Raw genomic sequence first — 22458 nt, 5'->3', positions numbered from 1 at the left:
ATCAGCTTGAAAAGTTTTTAGAGTGCCGATGGGACTTGTGAGTTGGATAGAAAAAGATGAAGATGCTCTCATATAATGTGTGTAGTTAAAGGCAAACAAAAGCTAAAATGTTTTATTACAGAGAAACAAACAGTGTGTATATATATATATATTTTTTTAAACCATGATTTATTATTTGAGAGACAGTTTTGTATTTAGTATTGTATAATGCAGAGATGTTGAACCTCTTTTTAGACCTTGTGCAAATGAGTGTCTTTGGAAAATGTATGTTGCATCAATCTCTTCTTTGAACTCTGTATGAGATTTCTCCTTGGTCAATTCAATGTGAATGATGGCAGTGGTATAGTTAGTAACATTTAAATAAACCGCTGTCTGTAAATTCTACATGTTACCTCAAGAGAAAAAAAAATGTATTGGTTTAGGTCTTTAACAGGATAGGTAATCAGCCAAATGATCACACAGGGAGTAACTGTAACTTGCAATTTAATAAACAAGTGCAAACTTGGAAAAAAATGATGAAGAACAGGTTTAGGATAGCAAAGAGCATGCATGCACTGAATACAATACTAATACAGCCAGATTATGAACACAGCACAAACACGGACTCTTCACAGCAATGTCTTTATGGCTTAATCATGTGGCTGCATTGTATACTCTCTATCAGAGCTGATAATCACTACTTTGGTAAAAAAGAGTACGGAAACACAAACAGCTACTTGCAATTATCCTCATAAATAGCATCCCTCTCAGTGGAAATATAACTAAGGGCAACACTTTTTTTTAGTTTTGGATAGAGTGGAGACGGGTTAGAATATCTGTTATGTTTTTATTGTTCTCTGTGTCCCTGTTAGGGACATTCCCCCTCTCTATTTGTCCTGTTTACCATTATCACAGTAAGTGAAAGTAAAAGAAAATCTCAAGTTTTGAGTTGTCCCCAGAACAAGCATAGTGAGGATATCTTCCAATGGGGATACTAATGGTCCGTACACACAATCAGCAAATCTTACGAAAAATACTGCTTTCGAAGCGATTGTATGATAATCAAATCGTTAATACAGAGCTTTCAATAGCCGATCACAACAGTTCATCTGATATTATCTGATTGGACAAGCATGAAAATTATTCTCGTATGATACCAGATCAAACGATTTTAACACATTCAGTACAGTTGTCATCTGAAAATACAATACAAATATACAACACATTACATCACTTAAGATTTTTTATACTGTCGTACGAGAATTTTCATAATTTTAGTAAACTTTAGTAAACAACTGTAGGATACATAATTCATGGCAAGCAAAGTATTATTATTATTATTATCGTAGAGGATTTATATAGCGCCAACAGTTTAGATAGAAGGAAGAGATAGAAGAACAGATTGGGGTAAGGAGTTCCATAGGCTTGGTGAGGCTCTGTAAAAGTCCTGGAGATGAGCATGGGAGGAGGTGATGAGAGAGCTAGAGAGCAGGAGGTCTTGAGAAGGACGAAGAGAATGATTAGGTTGGTATTTTGAGACTAGGTCAGTGATGTAACTGGGGCAGAGTTGTGGATGGCTTTGTAGGTAGTTGTTAGTATTTTGTATTGAATTTGTTGGGTGAGTGGAAGCCAGTGGAGGGATTGACAGAGAGGAGTAGCAGAGACAGAGCTGTTGGTAAGGTGGATGAGTCTAGCAGCAGCATTAATGATGGACTGAAGGGGGGATAGAGTATGCAGAGGTAAGCCAATGAGGAGGGAGTTGCAATAATCAAGCCGAGAGATGACCAGGGAGTGAATTAAGAGCTTTGTTGTGTCATTGGTTAGAAAGGGGCATATTTTGGAGATGTTGCGGGGGTTTAGGCGGCAAGATTTGGACAGTGATTGGATGTGGGGCTTTAAGGAGAGTTCAGAGTCCAGGACTTCCTAGAACCTTGGCATGTGGTGATGGGCTGATAGTTGTGAGGTCAATTTTGACAGAGTGATCAGTGGAAGAAGCATGTGGGGGAGAAAAAATTATAAGTTCGGTTTTGGATAGATTAAGTTTGAGGAAGTGCTGCGACATCCAGATTGATATATCTGATAGTAAATTAGTGATATGTGAGGAGATTGAAGTGAGTTGAGGGGTGGAGAAATAGATTTGATTGTTGTCAGCATACAGATGACCCAGGGAGGAGGTGTAGATTGAAAATAGGAAAGGTCCAAGAACAGAACCTTGGGGGACCCAAACAGAGAAAGGAAAAGGAGAGGAGGAAGTAGAATTGTAAGTAACGCTAAAGGTGCTGTTGGATAAGTGGATAGAGAACCAGTGAAGAGTACAGTCACGGAGACCAAAGGCATGGAGTTTTTTGAGGAGGAGGGTATGGTCAACCGTATCGAAGACAGCAGAGAGGTCTAGGAGTAGGAGTACAGAATAGTGTCCCTTAGTTTTGGCCGTTAGTAGATCGTTTGTTAGTTTTAGTAGAGCAGTTTCTGTGGAATGTTGAGGACGAAATCCAGACTGAAGGGGATCAAGAAGGCTATTATCAGCAAGGTGGTCGCTCAGTTGGTTGATGTTCATGGAGTTTGGTTAAAAAGGGAAGCAAGGAGATGGGGCGTAGGTTGTTAAGATTGGATGGGTCCAGTGAGGGCTTTTTAAGTATGGGGCTGACAAGTGCATGTTTTAAAGAGTTGGGGAAGATGCCAGAAGAGAGGGAGAGATTGACTATGTGGGTTGGAGAGTGTAGAATAGAGCTAGAGGGTGAATGTAGCATTTGTGAGGGAACAGGATCCAGGGGGCAGGTGGTAAGCAAGTAATTTAGCAACCTCGTCTATAGTGGTGGGGTTGAAAGAGGGAAGTAATGATTGTACCTGTGGGCATGAGGTGTAAAGCATGGAGGATATCTGAACAGTAGAGATCTCCTCGCAAATTGTATCACTCTTCTGTTTGAAGTGATTGGTGATCTCCTGGGCAGTGAGTGAGTTAGTGGGTGGAGGCAGTGGAGGACAAAGTTGAAGGTAGAGAAGAGTTGATGGAGTCGGGATGATAAGTTTTTAATGAGAGTGATGAAATAGGTCCGCTTGGCAGTGAGGAGGCTGGAATTGTATTTTTGGAGGGCAGATTTATACTGGTTGAAATCTTTCTGGGACTTCGTCTTACACCACAGGTGCTCGAGAGCACGGCTGTGTTTTTTCAGTATAACAAAATATACCTACAACATGCACAAGCTGACTATCTTAAAAATGTACAATATGTATGCATACATATACTAAACAGCTACTCAACTTGGAGAAAGAATCAAGATGGAATCTTCTTAGTGGTTCTTTGCTCAGATTCCTGACTTTCTCCAAAGTCCTCCAGCTTCCAGCACACATTTGCTCCTTCCAAAACAACTCTGTCCTTTGTCTGACCACGTGATTGTTCAAAATCCTCCCCTCCCCCTAACTTCCTGTGCATCATATGCTGTAAAGACCTTCCTCTGCTTATCTCATACACCAGTCCAACTGGTTCATTTGCATTTCAATAGGGGACGCCTTAGCTTCTCAAAACAGCACATGGTCTTAAAATCTAACAATTAAAAAATACATATGCTATAAAATCACAGAAAAATATCCATAGCAACACAGGCATGACTAGAGATTGTGCTGTGTAATCCACTCAAAAACATCTAATATATTCTTTGTTTTATAGCGTAGACTTGAAAGGTCTGGTTGTGGAAAGATTATGGGGCATTGCCTCTCTGAAACCTAATGTACTCATAGAGTAAGTACTATTTTATGCACATATTTTAGATACTGTATATTATTCTGCCACGATCTGTGAAATAAGATTGCACTGTGTAATCCAATTGAAAATGTATATTATATTCAGTTACCAAAGCAAATGAAAACTGAGAACCACAGTGTAATATATTAAAACATCACTTTTCATTTATATCAATTATAATATTTTATGAGAAGTGACAATGTCACAAAGAAAGATATCCTGGGATATCCTGACTTAATGTTCATGGTGACTGAACTATCCTCATTCTGGCAGGACATAAGTGCAATACTAACTGCGTATAATCAGTTTGCTATGTTTTCTGATTTGGACTTTCATGCATTTAAGAGCCTGACTATGGAATTACAATTCTGTATTCACTGAAGTAGGATTTGCTCACCTATTGCTGTATACTCACCCTGACGGTGGAAAGCAGGACACACAAGTACTTTTTTCTGAAGACATCTCTAGTTGGATCCGTTTATATATTAACATGCACTTACCTTGATAGGGTTGAAATTCTATACCTTCATTATATAGACATACTGTTGTTTGTTATCACCTGAATATATACCAGTTGATTAAGCATACTGTTTACTCACACCATTTTTGTTCGCTTGGTGCCCACAGGATTTAACCCTTACAGTCAGTCAGATGTATTTTGTAATTACTGATTTATCTAGAGCTGTCTGTTCTATCTTGGCAGCTGGAATTAATTTTTTTCTTTGTAATTACCATTCTTCTTTAACATTATTATGCAATACCTTATTGCTGATATGTAAAAGTGACAATTCATGTTATCTGTAATTTTTTTGAATACTTTATCTGATATTACTGGGACCCCAGAATATCTGTCTTACTGACATTGTTACTTCTCACAAAAGATTGTAGCTGATACTGTATATTAAAAGTGATGTTTTAGTATATTCCACTGTATTCATAGATCTCATTCACCTTCATATCTATTTATATTAAAGCAGTATTAAACCCAAAAACAAAAAATTTATATATTGCAGCTTACTAATCCTTAGATGTGATGGCTATATAAGTTTTCTTTTTTTTCCCTTTATTTCACCAGGTGATCCAGCCAGTAACATACTTCCTGTCTTAGGGTGTCTGCATTCTGGGGGAAGTAATAAAGCAGACAGCTTTGGATAGCAGCATTGTCAGTCTGGGGGCAGGGTAGTGTTAGGTTCATTTCACAGGGGCTGAAACCAGTTTTGTTCAGCAGGGGATCCATCCGCTGACCCCTTGCTAAGCTGAGCGGCCACATGACAGGTCCATGCCGCTCTGTTTAGGCAGAGCGGACATGGACACAGCCTGCTCTGCTCTATATGCTCTGATGGAAACAGATCGGCTGTCGGTTTACATCCGATTGCCCTCCGACCTTTCCTTGGGGTGTTTGCATTCTGGGTGAAGTAGGACAGCAGTATTGTCACTCTGGGGGGAAGATAGTGTTTGGCCCCTTGGTGTGGGCCGAATACGATTTTGCTCAGCAGGGGATCCACTCGCTTAGTTGGAGCAGACATTTACACAGCCTGCTCCACTTGGCTGTCCATTTACACCCGACTTCCCTCCAATCCTATCCGGCTAGATGGAGGGGAATGGATCCCCAGAGGTACCCGAGTGTAAACGGATGCAAGTCCATTTACATCTGACTGCCCCGGTCCGATCGGGTCCGGGTGAAAAATGAGCAGTCAGACCTCTTGTGTGTAAGAGGCCTTAGACTAGCAGATTTAGATTAACTTGACTAGGGATGAGCCGAACACCTCCCGGTTCAGTTCGCACCAGAACCTGCGAACGAACCGAAAATTTGCACGAACGTTAGAACCCCATTGACCTCTATGGGACTCGAACATTCAAAATCAAAAGTGCTCATTTTAACGGCTAATTTGCATGGTACTGTCCTAAAAAGGGTTTGGGGAACCGGGTCCTGCCCCAGGGGACATGTATCAATGCAAAAAAAAACTTTTTAAAACGGACGTTTTTTCGGCAGAAGTGATTTTAATGATGCTTAAAGTAAAAAAAAAAAAGTGAAATATTCCTTTAAATATCGTACCTGGGGGGTGTCCATAGTATGCCTGTAAAGTGGTGTGTGTTTCCCGTGCTTAGAACAGTCCCTGCACAAAATGTCATTTTTAAGGGAAAAAAAGTCATTTAAAACTGCTTGCGTCTTTAATGTAATGTCGGGTCCTGGCAATATGGATGAAAATCAGTGAGACAAACAGCATGGGTACCCCCCAGTCCATTACCAGGCCCTTTGGGTCTTGTATGGATATTAAGGGGAACCCCGCACCCAAATTAAAAAAGGAAACAGCAGTATACAGGCTCTGTACTCTGAACAGCAGTATACAGGCAGTGCAAACAAGACAGGGACTGTAGGTTTGTTGTTAAGTAGAATCTGTTTGTAATTTTGAACTGGTACATTTTAAAGGTATTTAGCTCCAGCCAAAAAATCTATTTTAAGCTTTTTGGAAAACACGGGGAAGGGTTATCACCCCTGTGACATTTGTTTTGCTGTCTGTGCTCCTCTTCAGAAGATTTCACCTCACTTTTTGTCCCAATGACAAATGTTTTTTTGAAAATTTGGGTTTTTTTGTGAAACAAGGTTTGGTGATAAAGCATCAGTGGAAAGGATAAATGTTTTTCCCATATTAACTCTTACAGGAGAGAATTTCCCTTCCTAGGGGTAGATTTCATCTCACTTCCTGTTGTCTCCTTCTGTTTGCAAGTAGGAGTCATTTGTAAGTTGGATGTTTGAAAGTAGGGGCCTGCTCTATATACTCAGCAGAAATTTGGGCCTTAGGTGTTGTTGTGGCCACAACACTGTAAGCCCTCACAGGGCCCTGCTGTGAAATATTAGATCAAGAATTGTAATTACATGCCCCTGTTGAAAAGGGGCAGAAAAATTGGGCCTTTGGTGGCGGTGGTGGTGCTGGTGCCACAACACTGTAAGTCCTCACTCGCTCTTGGTGGGCGTAGAAATGGGCACTGCTGTGAAATATTAGATCAAGAATTGTAATTACATGCCCCTGTTGAACAGGGGCTGAAAAATTGGGCCTTAGGCACTGGTGCTGGTGCCACAACACTGCAACCCCTCACAGTTTCTCTAGTTGGAACGCAGGAACGAGCCCTGCTGCAAAGTATTGCATCAAAAATTTTAATTACACGCCCCGTTAAACAGGGGCTGAAAAATTGGGCCTTAGGCACTGGTGCTGGTGCCACAACACTGCAACCCCTCACAGATACTCTAGTTGGAATGCAGAAACGAGCCCTGCTGCAAAGTATTGAATCAAAAATTGTAATTACATGCCCCTGTTAAACAGAGGCTGAAAAATTAGGCCTTAGGCACTGGTGCTGGTGCCACAACACTGCAACCCCTCACAGATACTCTAGTTGGAACGCAGGAACGAGCCCTGCTGCAAAGTATTGCAGCAAAAATTGTAATTACATGCCCCTGTTAAACAGGGGCTGAAAAATTGGGCCTTAGGCACTGGTGCTGGTGCCACAACACTGCAACCCCTCACAGATACTCTAGTTGGAACGCAGGAATGAGCCCTGCTGCAAAGTATTGCATCAAAAATTGTAATTACACGCCCCTGTTAAACAGGGTCTGAAAAATTGGGCCTTAGGTACTGGTGGCAGCGCCCAGAACCAAAAATGTTCTTACAAGCTATCAGCGTGATCATTGAGGAGGAAGAGGTTAATTACTCAGGATAGTCACTCAGCATCAGCATAGGCAGTCTTTGAAGGGATCTGAGATTTAAAAAAAAAATTATTCGGTTACATCAGCATCAGGTGCTTGGTAGCTGGTGGTGATCCAAGACTGATTCATTTTTATGAAGGTCAGTCGATCGACCAAATCAGTGGACAGACGCACCCTGTGATTGGTTACAAAGCCTCCAGCAGCACTGAATGTGCGTTCCGAAAGAACGCTGGATGCAGGACAGGCCAGTAGCTCAATTGCATACTGTGCAAGCTCTGGCCAGTGATTCATCCTCAAGACCCAGTAACCCAGAGGATTTTCGGTGGGAAAGGTGTCCAAGTCAGATCTTTCCCCTAGGTATTCCTGCACCATGTAAAACAGACGCTGGCGATGGTTGCTGGAACCGATCATACCTTGGGGCTGCGGACTAAAAAATTGTCTGAACGCATCGGTCAGACGGCCACCTTCTCCACCGCTTCTTGTTTGACTGACTGAAGCCTTAGCAACACGTTGTCTAGAAAAAGGAGATTGTAACCTCCCAGTCTCTGGGAACGCGTTGCACAGACCTTTCTGCAAGGCCTCCTGAAGATGTTTCATCCTCTGCTCCCTCTGCGACGGCAAGATAAGGTCTGCAACCTTACCCTTGTAACGTGGATCAAGGAGGGTTGCCAGCCAGTATTGGTCCTTCTCCTTGATACCACGAATACGAGGATCCTTACGCATGCTTTGCAGGATCAGGGAGGCCATGCAGCGTAGGTTTGCTGAGGCATTCGGTCCGGAGTCCTCTGGGTCACTAAGGACGACATGGTCCGCAGCCACCTCCTCCCAGCCACGTACAAGTCCATGTGTTTCTTGGGACTGATCCCTTAAAGACTGCTGCTGATGCTGAGTGCCAGGCTCCACCTCCATACTGACACAATCCTCCTCCTCCTCCTCCTGTGTGATCGGCATGCATGCAGGAACACTGTCTGGATAAAGGGGGCCTTGAGAGCTAAGGAAGTCCTCCTCTTCCTGCCTCTGTTCTGCCTCAAGTGCAACCAAGCTCCCCTGACCCTGTCCTGCTGCCATAGTCGCATATGTACTCATTGATGGCTCCCTGCTGCGTGTGCAGCCGCTGCAGCATGGCCAACATTGAGTTCCACCTGGTGGGCATGTCACAGATTAGGTGGTTCTTGGGCAGGTTAAACTTCTTTTGGAGGTCTGCCAGCTGAGCACTGGCATTATATGACCGGCAGAAATGCACACAGACTTTCCTGGCCTGTCTCAGGACATCCTGTAAGCCCGGCTACCTGCCCAAGAACTGCTGCACCACCAAGTTAAGGACGTGAGCCAAACAGGGCACATGGGTCATTTGTCCCTGTCAGAGGGCAGAGAGGATGTTGGTGCCATTGTTGCAAACCACCATTCCTGCCTTAAGTTGGCGTGGATTCAACCACCTCTGAACCTGCCCCTGCAGAGCTGACAGAACCTCTGCCTCAGTGTGGCTCCTGTCCCCCAAGCACACCATCTCAAGCACCACATGGCATCTTTTGGCCTGCATACTTGCGTAGCCCTTTGAACGGCTACGGAGCACCGCTGGTTCTGAGGACAAAGCACAGGAAGAGGCCATGGAGGAAGAAGAAGAGGAGGGGGTGGAGGAGAGAGGTGTGTCACAATCACTAGTAGTGGCATTTTCAAGGCGTGGTGGCGGAACAACCTCCAACACTACTGCACCTTGTCCTGCATCCTTCCCAGCTGCCAGCAGAGTCACCCAATGCGCGCTGAAACTTAGGTAATGTCCCTGTCCATGCCTGCTGGACCATGAGTCAGCGGTAATATGCACCTTACCGCTGACTGCCCTGTCCAGCGAGGCATGGACATTGCCTTCCACATGCCGGTAGAGAGCCGGAATCGCCTTCCTCGAGAAAAAGTGGCGTTTGGGTACCTGCCACTGAGGAACCGCACATTCCACAAACTCACGGAAGGAGGCAGAGTCTACCAACTGAAAAGGCAGCAGTTGAAGTGCTAGCAATTTTGCCAAGCTAGCATTCAACCACTGGGCATGTGGATGGCTGGGAGCGAACTTCTTCCGGCGGTGCAGCAGCTGGGGCAGGGAAATTTGCCTGGTACAATCTGACGTCGGTGTACTTGGCTGTGACACACCTAATTCTACACCTTCATTCCTCTCAGTGCAGGTCTCAGAGAGGACTGAAGGTATAGTGGGGTTGATGAGGAGCAAGGAGAGGTCCTCTTTGTTCTTTGGTGTGGGTCTTTTAGATACGCTTGCCAACGAACTGCATGGCAGGTCAACATATGTCTGGTCAAGCATGTGGTGCCCAAGCGGGAGATGTTTTGGCCACGTGAGATACGCTTGAGACATATGTTGTAAATAGCAGCGGTGCAATCTGATGCACTCCTCTCAAAAAAGGCCCACACCAAAGAACTTTTGGAACAACGCGCAGAGACAGCAGAGCCCTGCACATGCGGAGCTGTTATCAATAAGACCCAGGCAAGTGACTTTGACTTGGCTGGGATTTTGCCGTCAGCCTGCTGCAGGCAGGATGAAGCATTTCCTCAGTTTCCTCTACCCCAGTTATCAGACTTCAACATTAAAACTTTGTGAGAAGACACACAAGGTGAGAGGCTGCAGCATGGGGGTAATCCACGTCAGATATTTGTGAAATAACATGATTGTGTCATCTCAGTCTATGAAGGCCCTGAATAGTGGTGCACGTTCCTGTGCAATTCACATTCAGTTCTTTACAGTGCAATTTTAGCCCATTCATTTTGTATGGGCAGATATTGTACAACACCGCATGAAAATTAGGGCATGCCCTACTTTTGGAAATGCACTACAACTGGATTGCATGGTACTTTTATACCATGTGATTCGATGCGGACAAACGCACTGTGTATGCAACCTGCATTTAGGGTGTCATTAAAGTGGTTGTAAACTCCAATTTTTAACTTGTTCCTATAGGTAAGCCTATAGGCACTGTAAATATCTCCTAAATGTGCACTGTTTAAGAGATATTTACTGTATATGCAGCGGCGCATGCACGCTGAAGAAGCTTCCACCCATTAGAATCCTGTGCCGTAATTGGCGGATTCCCCGCATATGCACAGGAGTGACGTCACCGCGGCTCCTGCCAGTCACACAGCCGGAGTACGCGGACCCGGAAGAAAGATGGGTGAAGATGGAAGCGACCGCCAGCGAAGACAGTGCATTGCTGGAAGGTTTTGTTTTCAGGTAACTTTCACATAATGTGCTAGTATGTGATGCATACTAGCACATTATGGATTTACCTTGCAGGTTAAAAAAAATGTCACCCAGCGGTTTAGTACCACTTTAACATTTCACTGACACCCACTGCAAAAGGACATTGCACTTTGAATGTGGTGCAGGAAACACGCACAGAATGTGGGAAACACACACGGAATGTGGGATTCCAGCACTGCGTTCTAGTATGAACGGGCCCTGAGAGTTATACTTATTCATTACTATCATACATGCACTAAACATGAAAAAATATATCTGAAGCTAGGTGTGTGCTTTAAGTTGTCAGTTAGCAATTAGCAAACACACTACTGTACAGGAGACATATTTACTAAGTAAATGAGGCTGAATGCTGGTATTTACACTCCAGTTTTCTAGTTTGAGAGTGCCTATTAAATCAAACTGCAAGTTTTAATGCCATCATTTACATGGCAAACTGCTTGAATTGTTTCCAGGGTATCTAATTATTACTACAAAGTTCTGCTGTTTTAAGGCACTGGTGGGTCCAGCACAAACTTCTTATGGGAGGTCCCATCTCATCTTTTTAGTATCTCAACAGAAAAAAACAAAAGGAAAATCTTTGATTTGTCACATACGTTTGTGGTCCAGTGTTTTAACATGTAACAATTTCCCACTTTGGCATCCTCAGATTTTAGCTACCAGTATGCAGACTTTCATACAGCACTCATATGATAGCGTTCCAGTACAAGTCTGGTGACCAGGAATTCGGGACGGGGGGGGGGGGGTCATTGGTGATACCCATACTTAACCACCTCAACTCTCCTACCTTTATGCCACTTTTACATCTCCACTATGGGTCTGTTTACTTGGCGATAACTTTGTTGTAACTTAAAGAGTAACTCCACATTTGTTAAGAAAAAAATCCCCTTCTGGGTGTTTAATGCTTTGCAAGGATTTTAACAAACTTTATGACAGATCCCTACCTGTTTTTGTTTAGAAGAATTAGGGCTCTTTCACATGGGGCGGATCAGTGATGATCCGCCCCGTGAACACCCACTTGTTTAGAGGGGATCGCTCCGCCGATCCCCGCTGAGCAGGTAGATGACAGGTCCGTCGCTGCACACTGTGCAGCGACGGACCTGTCAGAGCGCCGCTCTCCCCTATGGGGGATCGGATGATGACGGACCGTAGAGTCCGTTGTCACCCGATCCGACACTGTCACCCGATCCGACACTGTGCAGCGACGGACCTGTCAGAGCGCCGCTCTGCCCTATGGGGGATCGGATGATGACGGACCGTAGAGTCCGTTGTCACCCAATCCGATCCGAAAGCGGATGGAAAAGTAGGGTTTTCCTCCGTTACACTTTTTCAGATCGGAGCAGGTCGGATGTCAGCGGACGTTCATCCGCTGACATCCGCTATTCCATAGGGATACATGTATGTCCGTTTTTCATCAGAAAACGGAAGGATGAAAAACGGACATACGGATCGTCCGTGTGAAAGAGCCCTTAGCTGTTTGTTTAAGCATTCCTGTGCAAACTAATTCTGAATGAGAGGGTCTGGTGCATTATTATTATCTTGCACACTCCCAGTGTTCTGGTGATAAAGGTTGCAGCGTCTTCATCCCTTTAGATGTATTTAAAGGAGTATCTCACTATAAATTAAACTTCAGTTTCAGAGGATGCCTAAAATCTGACGTGTATCTTAGTATGGCTTTTGGGAAAATCAGTGAGCCAATCACAAAAGCAGAAAGTGACATTTTTGGGGGTCTTCTGTACATTAAGAATGTATAGAATGCCTTCAGGTTGCCATATTGCATTGAATTTTACAGAACATTTCAGCACCATAGGTCGAAATGGAAATGGAAATTTTATTAACATAAAATTTTATTTAAAAGCATTTTATTTGTAAGGTTTCTTTAACTGATGTCATATGCACATCAAAGGTTACAAAGGATTAGATCTCAGTAAAGTGTCCAAAAAAGTGAAACTGCAAAACAACATCACCGGTGCTCTTGAGGCAATTCTTCTTAGGAGTGCCTCAGTGATCTCCCACCACCAGTAAGTGAATTGCAAACTCACCAAAGCAAGTAGCTGCCATCACAGCAGCATAAACGCCCAAAACATCATGAGGATCACCAGGCATGTACTGGCCATTGGGACTACAGGGAGTTTCCCGGTGGGCCGATGGCTCAGTGGGCCGATTTCAGTGACAGTGGACCGCTGCCTCCCTCCAGTCCTCTGTCCCCCCCCCCGCAGTGCTCACCTCCTCTCCCTGGCTAGTTATGCAGCGCGCCTGAATACAGACATGATGCTCAGGAGTCAACACTTAGAAGCTCATCATACGATCTGGAAGGAGGGCGGCCTCACTTTCCTGCCTAATCTTGTTCCATTGGGGGGGGGGCGCCAAACTGATTCTTTGCCCCAGGTGAAATAATGTCTAGCTTCCCCACTGATACTGCCTATAAGAGAAATAATGTAAAAGGCTAATAGCTAGTGGGGGGGGGGGGGGGGGCTTGGGTGGCAAGTCGGCATGGGAGAGACCTGTCAAATTGGGCCAGTGTGGGTGAAGTCCAGGGCCAAATTTTTGTCCCAGTCCAGCCCTGAGGATCACACAGGAATCGCTGCAGCATAAGGACTCAAAGGACATCTCCCGACCCGGAATCGTGCAGTGGGTACCAAAATATCCACCCCAGATTATTGAAAACTTTACTGAGATCTTATCCTTACACTTTGGACTTTGGATATCTGTACCATATGTTTTTTTTTATTTTTCATTTAAACGATTCATACACATTTAGACACATATTTTGAGGTGCTTCACCGTTCTTTTGCACATATCATTTTGATTTGATGATGCAGATATATATTTGCTGGATTAAATTTTGGTAGTGCTTCACTTTCTCTGTTATTATGGTTTGATATAATGTTGATTGCCCATCAATTAAAGTCTGGCTGTGTGGGAGCTGTTGCACCTGAGCTATTAAGCCTTTTATAAAGGACAGTAAGCTGGCACACATATCAGGAAGTGCCTGTACAAGGACCCTCATGGCAAAATTGCTAGATATTGGTTTTATTTAAACGGTAGATCCAAAAAGACTGAAAATTTTAAAGATAACCTACATGACTGCTGAGAAGAATAGGCTCATTTATGACCAACTAATAAACCAATACCTTGCTCCTCAAAAAGACACAGATGCTGATTAAGTTGGAAATAGGACAAGGCCACAGCTTTATTGAACTTTGCAAAGTAACAACTTTCCAAATGTACCAAACAATATTGCCAGTCACAGTTATACTGTGAGCACACATAAAACATAAACTAACATAGTCCAAGAGGCCTGTCCTTACCATCAGTGCCAGACAGGCATTATACTGACCCCAGCATTTAACTTGAGGGCATAGCCCATAAAGCAACATCAATTGCTGGCAAGGTCAATAGCGCCAATAAAGCAAAACATTACAACGGGCGGGAGGGTGGACAACTCTTCTGACAGCTTAGTCTCGTCACAGCAGTTGGACATGCCCCAGCGTAGCCTTTTACTAGAGTTCAGGCTCCACCCAGCCACCTCAGATCTTTGTAGCCAATCCTAAGAGAGATACTTAACTTCCATTTTAGGTTCACACCCACAGTGATGCTATGCTTCCAGCAGTCAAGGCTCCCTTTCCCTAAAGGTGGTTCAAGGGGCCTTCATTTTCGTGATTGGGTTTACATCAACCTTAACAATTGTCTTCTATTTGCATAAAAATAATCAGATTAACTGATATGGCAGGTAGTGGAATTTCAAATGCTATTTGAGTCTTAGTGATGAAGGAATTGAGGCAGCCAATCTACCCAGTTTACTTTGCTGCAAGGTTCACAGTCCATGATTTGCCTGCTGTGCCATAATTCACTCACTTTGGAAGCCATGTGCATGTGTTGTTAGATTTTCAAGGCGTTTAAAAAAAGTATTTTTCTTCTACACTAACGCAGAACTAATGCCTGCTTTCTGCAGCAGCCAATCAACAGGGGTGAATAAAACATATAAAACTCAGCACACAGGTGCAGGCTGCCATTTAATCTATTGTGTAGGGACAAAAAGGTAAGTATGTGTTAAGAAGGCGATGAATACTTTCCAAAGAAAGAGAAAGCATCTTTATTCAAGCTCACACAAGCACATTAATGTGTTACTCTGTCAGGTTGATAGAATCACTAATTATTGTTTGCGATCAAGAAAGTATTTTTTTAAAATACCATCGTGTTTCTAGCAAGTGCAGTGTGACAATATATTTCCACAATCGGGCTGAACTGTTTTGAATGGTTTTGTTAGAGGGAAAAGCTTGTCGTTTATTAGAAAGTGATTTTTTTGGAAATCCAGTGTCCTAAAAGCAACCTTATTTTTATATATGAATTTTGAGGTATTTTACCTTCATGTTTAGTCTAAGGCAAGCCATACATGGTTTTGAAAATCTTATCCAAGAATTTTCATTCGAATTTCGCACCATTAGTGGGCTGCAGCAACAGCAGAATTTCGTGCGGCCATTAGATTTGAGTAATCGGCCATGTTGGCAATTTTTTGAAAAACGAATGATTTTCTAATCAATGATGGGAGAATCGTGCAAGAAATGTAATCGAAAAAGAAATGCGCATGTGCAAGAAAAGAATTCCCTGAAAGAAAAGAAGATTCCCAGCCACGAAAATTATTTTCTGTAGCAACAGAAGGTGAAATTGAAGGCTTGGTTGGTTGAATTTCGAAATCAATGATGGCACCATTGAATCACAAAATGCACAAAATTTCTGTTTTCAAAAGAAAATTCTTTCAAAATTCTACCATGTTTGGCCAGCCTAAGTCAGCCCATACATCGATAATTTTTTTTTTTTTTTTTCGTTCAGCCAGTAGGTTGAATGAAAAAAAAAAAGATCTGATCTCACTCAGTGTGAATGGAGGAATCCTTCCCGCTGTAGTATCGTATTCTGACAGCGAGTTGTCTTCCCTGCTGTCAGAATACAATGATCAGTGTTGATGGCTCTAGCAGAGCCAATAGATCAATAGATTGACTTTTGTACAATCAGTCGGCCCATACATGGATCAAAATGTGGCTGGTCCCTGCTGAACCAACTGAATTTCAATCCATGTATTGCCGGCTTAAGGAACTGACAGTTCCTTGCTACTAGGGATGAGCTTCGTGTTCGAGTCGAACCCATGTTCGACTCGAACATTGGCTGTTCGGTCGTTCGCAGAATTCCGAACGTTATAGGCCGTTCGCGCCAAATTCGTTTGGCGTGTCACGGCCCATAATTCACTGTGGCATCGCAGTGCATTGCTGGCTGATGATTGGCCAAGCATGCACTATGACCCGCATGCTTGGCTAATCACAGTGCCGTCGGTAGAGAGAGCTGTAATTGGCCAAAGCCAGGGTGGCTTTGGCCAATTATGGCTCAGGGGGTTTAGAATACGCCCCACACTATATAAGGCCGCCTGCACGGCGGCCCTGTGTAGTGTGTGTTCCGCCGTTGAAAGAGAGATAGACAGAGAGACAGTGTCATTTCATTTGAGTTAGATAGATTAGGCAGGACAATCAGTGAGTTAGCTGCACTTACAGTGTATTGTGTATATATATGCATCCCAGGTGTTGCATATATATATATATATACACTGTATTCAGTTTAGCTAGATCCGTTCCTGTTATCTTCTTACCAACAGGCAGGCTTGTATTGTTACAGTATTTACAGCTACCTGAAGAAAATTGCTGGTGTTCTTTTGATCCTATTAGTACCACAGTCAGGCAGCTAGACTAGTTACAGTTAGTGCAGTGCGTCCTGCTCACAGTGTTCAGCTAAAACTACAAGTTAGTGTGGTGCGTTCTGCTCACAGTGTTCAGCTAAACCTACAAGTTATGTTTTTGCGTGTTCAGCTAAAACTACAAGTTAGTGCAGTGCGTCCTCCTCACAGTGTTCAGCTAAAACTACAAGTTAGTGCAGTGCGTCCTGCTCACAGTGTTCAGCTAAAACTACAAGTTAGTGTAGTGAGACCTCTGCACAGTGTTCATCTAAAGCTACAAGTTAGTGCAGTGCGTCCTGCTCACAGTGTTCAGCTAAAACTACAAGTTAGTGCAGTGTGTCCTCCTCACAGTGTTCAGCTAAACCTACAAGTTATTTTTTGCGAGCTCTGCACAATGTTCATCTAAAGCTACAAGTTAGTGCAGTGCGTCCTGCTCAGTGTTCAGCTAAAACTACAAGTTAGTGTGGTGCGTCCTCCTCACAGTGTTCAGCTAAAACTACAAGTTAGTGCAGTGCATCCTGCTCACAGTGTTCAGCTAAAACTACAAGTTAGTGTGGTGCGTCCTCCTCACAGTGTTCTGATAAAACTACAAGTTAGTGCAGTGCATCCTGCTCACAGTGTTCAGCTAAAACTACAAGTTAGTGTAGTCAGACCTCTGCACAGTGTTCATCTAAAGCTACAAGTTAGTGCAGTGCATCCTGCTCACAGTGTTCAGCTAAAACTACAAGTTAGTGCAGTGCGTCCTCCTCACAGTGTTCAGCTATACCTACAAGTTATTTTTTTGTGAGCTCTGCACAGTGTTCATCTAAAGCTACAAGTTAGTGCAGTGCGTCCTGCTCACAGTGTTCAGCTAAAACTACAAGTTAGTGCAGTGCGTCCTGCTCACAGTTCAGCTAAAACTACAAGTTAGTGTAGTGAGACCTCTGCACAGTGTTCATCTAAACCTACAAGTTAGTGCAGTGCGTCCTGCTCACAGTGTTCAGCTATAACTACAAGTTAGTGTAGTGAGACCTCTGCACAGTGTTCATCTAAAGTTACAAGTTAGTGAAGTGCGCCCTGCTCACAGTGTTCAGCTAAAACAACAAGTTAGTGTAGTGAGACCTCTGCACAGTGTTCATCTAAACCTACAAGTTAGTGCAGTGCGTCCTGCTCACAGTGTTCAGCTATAACTACAAGTTAGTGTAGTGAGACCTCTGCACAGTGTTCATCTAAAGTTACAAGTAAGTGCAGTGCGTCCTGCTCACAGTGTTCAGCTAAAACTACAAGTTAGTGTGGTGCGTTCTCCTCAGTGTTCAGCTAAAACTACAAGTTAGTGCAGTGCGTCCTGCTCACAGTGTTCAGCTAAAACTACAAGTTAGTGCAGTACGTCCTGCTCACAGTGTTCAGCTAAAACTACAAGTTAGTGTGGTGCGTCCTCCTCACAGTGTTCAGCTAAACCTACAAGTTATTTTTTTGCGAGCTCTGCACAGTGTTCAGCTAAAGCTACCTGTAGAAGGTTGGTGGTGTTTTCCTGATCCTATCACTACCGCAGGCAGCTAAAAAAGCTACAAGTTATTTTTTTGCGAGCTCTGCACAGTGTTCAGCTAAAGCTACCTGTTGAAGGTTGGTGGTGTTCTCATACTACAGGCAGGCAGTTGATTTTGCTAGCTGCAGTATCAGTACATATATATATATATATATATATATATATATATATATATATATATATATCCCAGCTTAGTGCAGCTACAGGCCATTAGTATGTCTGGAAGGCCAAGAAGGAGAGGCAGACAGTCACATGCCAATAAGAGAGGGCAAGCAGGCTCTGTGTCTAGTGCTGGTTGTGGAGACGGTGCATCCTCATCAGCACGTGGCCGTGGGACATGCTTGGCCTTTTTTTCGGCAGCTGGCCGTGTTGAGCCGCAACATGCGGAAGACTTGGTCGAGTGGATGACCAAGCCGTCCTCATCCTCCTCATCCTCTCTCACCCATGCTCAGGGTACTTTGTCTGGCAAAGCAGCGGCCTCTTCCCTCGGCTCAATGTCATCAGTGACTCCTTCCCTAGCCCCACCATGTCCTCCCGAGGAGTCCCTCGAACTGTTTGACCACAGTGTTGGGTACATGCTCCAGGAGGATGCCCAGTGTTTGGAAGGCTCTGATGATGATACTGAGCTCGATGAAGGCAGTAACATGAGCACGGACAGAGGGGGTGCCCAAGAAGGACAGCAATCTGGCAGTCATGCTCCCCCTGCTGCAGCATACTGCCAAGTTTGCTTCAGTGATGAGGAGGGAGGGGATGATGAGGTCACTGACTCAACGTGGGTGCCTGATAGGAGAGAGGAGGAGGAGGAGGAGGAGGCGGCACATCACCAACGAGGCAGGATGCCCTCCAGGGGCCAGCCTAAGGGCAGCACATTGACTGCATCGCACCCCAAAGCTCCACATGTGCAGGGCGCTGCAGTCTCTGCGCGTTATTCAAAAAGTTCTTTGGTGTGGGCCTTTTTTGAGACGAGTGCATCAGATTGCACCGCTGCTATTTGCAACATATGTCTCAAGCGTATCTCTCATGGCCAAAACATCTCCCGCTTGGGTACCACATGCTTGACCAGACATATGTTGACCTGCCATGCAGTTCGTTGGCAAGCGTATCTAAAAGACCCACAACAAAGAACAAAGAGGACCTCTCCTTGCTCCTCATCAGCTGAGATCTCCAACCCCACTATACCTTCAGTCCTCTCTGAGACCTGCACTGAGAAGAATGAAGGTGTAGAATTAGGTGTGTCACAGCCAAGTACTTGTGGGCAATCTGCTTTCGGTACACCGATGTCAGATTGTACCAGGCAAATTTCCCTGCCCCAGCTGCTGCACCACCGAAAGAAGTTCGCTCCCAGCCATCCACATGCCCAGCGGTTGAAAGTTAGCTTGGCAAAATTGCTAGCACTTCAACTGCTGCCTTTTCAGTTGGTAGACTCTGCCCCCTTCCGTGAGTTTGTGGAATGTGCGGTTCCTCAGTGGCAGGTACCCAAACGCCACTTTTTCTCACGGAATGCGATTCCGGCTCTCTACCGGCATGTGGAAGGCAATGTCCATGCCTCGCTGGACAGGGCGGTCAGCGGTAAGGTGCATATTACCGCTGACTCATGGTCCAGCTGGGAAGGCAGCAGGGAAGGATGCAGGACAAGGTGCAGTAGTGTTGGAGGTTGTTCCGCCACCACACCTCCAAAATGCCACTACTAATGATTGTGACACACCTCTCTCCTCCACCCCTCCTCTTCTTCTTCCTCCATGGCCTCTTCCTGTGCTTTGTCCTCGGAACCAGCGGTGCCGGTTCAAGGGGCTACGCAAGTACGCAGGCCAAAAGATGCCATGCGGTGCTTGAGCTGGTGTGCTTGGGGGACAGGAGCCACACTGGGGCAGAGGTTCTGTCAGCTCTACAGGGGCAGGTTCAGAGGTGGTTGATGCCACGCCAACTTAAGGCAGGAATGGTGGTTTGCGACAATGGCACCAACCTCCTCTCTGCCCTCCAACAGGGACAAATGACCCATGTGCCCTGTTTGGCTCACGTCCTTAACTTGGTGGTGCAGCGGTTCTTGGGCAGGTACCCTGGCTTACAGGATGTCCTGAGGCAGGCCAGGAAAGTCTGTGTGCATTTCCACTGGTCATATAATGCCAGTGCTCGGCTGGCAGACCTCCAAAAGGAGTTTAACCTGCCCAAGAACCGCCTAATCTGTGACATGCCCACCAGGTGGAACTCAACATTGGCCATGCTGCAGCGGCTGCACACGCAGCAGAGGGCCATCAATGAGTACCTGTGCGACTATGGCACCAGGACAGGGTCAGGGGAGCTTGTTTTTTTTTCCCCACACCAGTGGGCCATGATCAGGGATGCATGCACTGTCCTGTCACCATTTGAGGAGGCCACGAGGATGGTGAGCAGTGACAGTGCATGCATCAGTGACACTGTCCCCCTTGTCCACCTGTTGGAGCACACGCTGCGTGGAATAATGGACAGGGTACTTGAAGCAGAACAGAGGCAGGAAGAGGAGGAATTCCTTAGCTCTCAAGGCCCCCTTTATCCAGACAGTGTTCCTGCGTGCCCACCGATCACACAGGAAGAGGACGAGGAGGAGGAGGAGGAAGAGGAGGAAGATTGTGTCAGTATGGAGGTGGAGCCTGGCACTCAGAATCAGCAGCAGTCTTTAAGGGATCAGTCCCAAGAAACAAATGGACTTGTACGTGGCTGGGAGGAGGTGGCTGCGGACCATGTCGTCCTTAGTGACCCAGAGGACTCCGGACTGAATGCCTCAGCAAACCTATGCTGCATGGCCTCCCTGATCCTGCAAAGCCTGCGTAAGGATCCTCGTATTCGTGGTATCAAGGAGAAGGACCAATACTGGCTGGCAACCCTCCTTGATCCACCTTACAAGGGTAAGGTTGCGGACCTTATCTTGCCGTCGCAGAGGGAGCAGAGGATGAAACATCTTCAGGAGGCCTTGCAAAAAGGTCTGTGCAACGTGTTCCCAGAGACTGGGAGGTTACAAACTCCTGTTTCTGGACAACGTGTTACTAAGGCTTCGGTCAGTCAAAGAAGGAGCGGTGGAGAAGGTGGCCACCTGACCGATGCGTTCAGACAATTTTTTGGTCCGCAGCCCCAAGGTATGATCAGTTCCAGCAACCATCGCCAGCGTCTGTTTTACATGGTGCAGGAATACCTAGGGGCAAGATCTGACTTGGACACCTTTCCCACCAAAAATGCTCTGGGTTACTGGGTCTTGAGGATGGATCACTGGCCAGAGCTTGCACAGTATGCAATTGAGCTACTGGCCTGTCCTGCATCCAGTGCTGCTGGAGACTTTGTAACTGATCACAGGGTGCGTCTGTCCACCGACTCGGTCGATCGACTGACCTTCATAAAAATGAATCAGTCTTGGATCACCACCAGCTACCAAGCACCTGATGCTGATGTAACCGAATAATTTTTTTCAGATCCCTTCAAAGACTGCCTATGCTGATACTGAGTGACTATCCTTGAGTAATTATCCTCTTCCTTCTCAATGATCACGCTGATAGCTTGTAAGAACATTTTTGGTTCTGGGCGCCACCACCAGTGCCTAAGGCCCAATTTTTCAGCCCCTGTTTAACAGGAGCGTGTAATTACAATTTTTGATGCAATACTTTGCAGCAGGGCTCGTTTCTGCGTTCCAACTAGAGTATCTGTGAGGGGTTGCAGTGTTGTGGCACCAGCACCAGTGCCTAAGGCCCAATTTTTCAGCCCCTGTTTAACAGGGGCGTGTAATTACAATTTTTGATGCAATACTTTGCAGCAGGGCTCGTTTCTGCTTTCCAACTAGAGTATCTGTGAGGGGTTGCAGTGTTGTGGCACCAGCACCAGTGCCTAAGGCCCAATTTTTCAGCCCCTGTTCAACAGGGGCGTGTAATTACAATTTTTGATGCAATACTTTGCAGCAGGGCTCGTTCCTGCGTTCCAACTAGAGTATCTGTGAGGGGTTGCAGTGTTGTGGCACCAGCACCAGTGCCTAAGGCCCAATTTTTCAGCCCCTGTTCAACAGGGGCGTGTAATTACAATTTTTGATGCAATACTTTGCAGCAGGGCTCATTCCTGCGTTCCAACTAGAGTGTCTGTGAGGACTTACAGTGTTGTGACACCAGCACCACCACCAAAGGCCCAATTTTTCTGCCCTTGTTCAACAGGGGCATGTAATTACAATTCTTGATCTAATATTTCACAGCAGGGCCCATTTCTGCACCCACCAAGAGCGAGTGAGGACTTATAGTGTTGTGGCACCAGCACCACCACCAGCACCAAAGGCCCAATTTTTCTGCCCCTGCTCAACAGGGGCATGTAATTACAATTCTTGATCTAATATTTCACAGCAGGGCCCTGTGAGGGCTTCCAGTGTTGTGGCCACAACAACACCTAAGGCCCAAATTTCTGCTGAGTATATAGGGCAGGCCCCTACTTTCAAACATCTAACTTACAAACGACTCCTACTTGCAAACAGGAGGTGAGATGAAATTTACCCCTAGGAAGGGAAATTCTCTCCTGTAAGAGTTAA

The sequence above is a fragment of the Aquarana catesbeiana genome, linkage group LG01, assembly GCF_042186555.1.
Source record: "Aquarana catesbeiana isolate 2022-GZ linkage group LG01, ASM4218655v1, whole genome shotgun sequence".
NCBI lineage: Eukaryota > Metazoa > Chordata > Amphibia > Anura > Ranidae > Aquarana > Aquarana catesbeiana.
Note: the sequence above shows the minus strand (reverse complement) of the source record.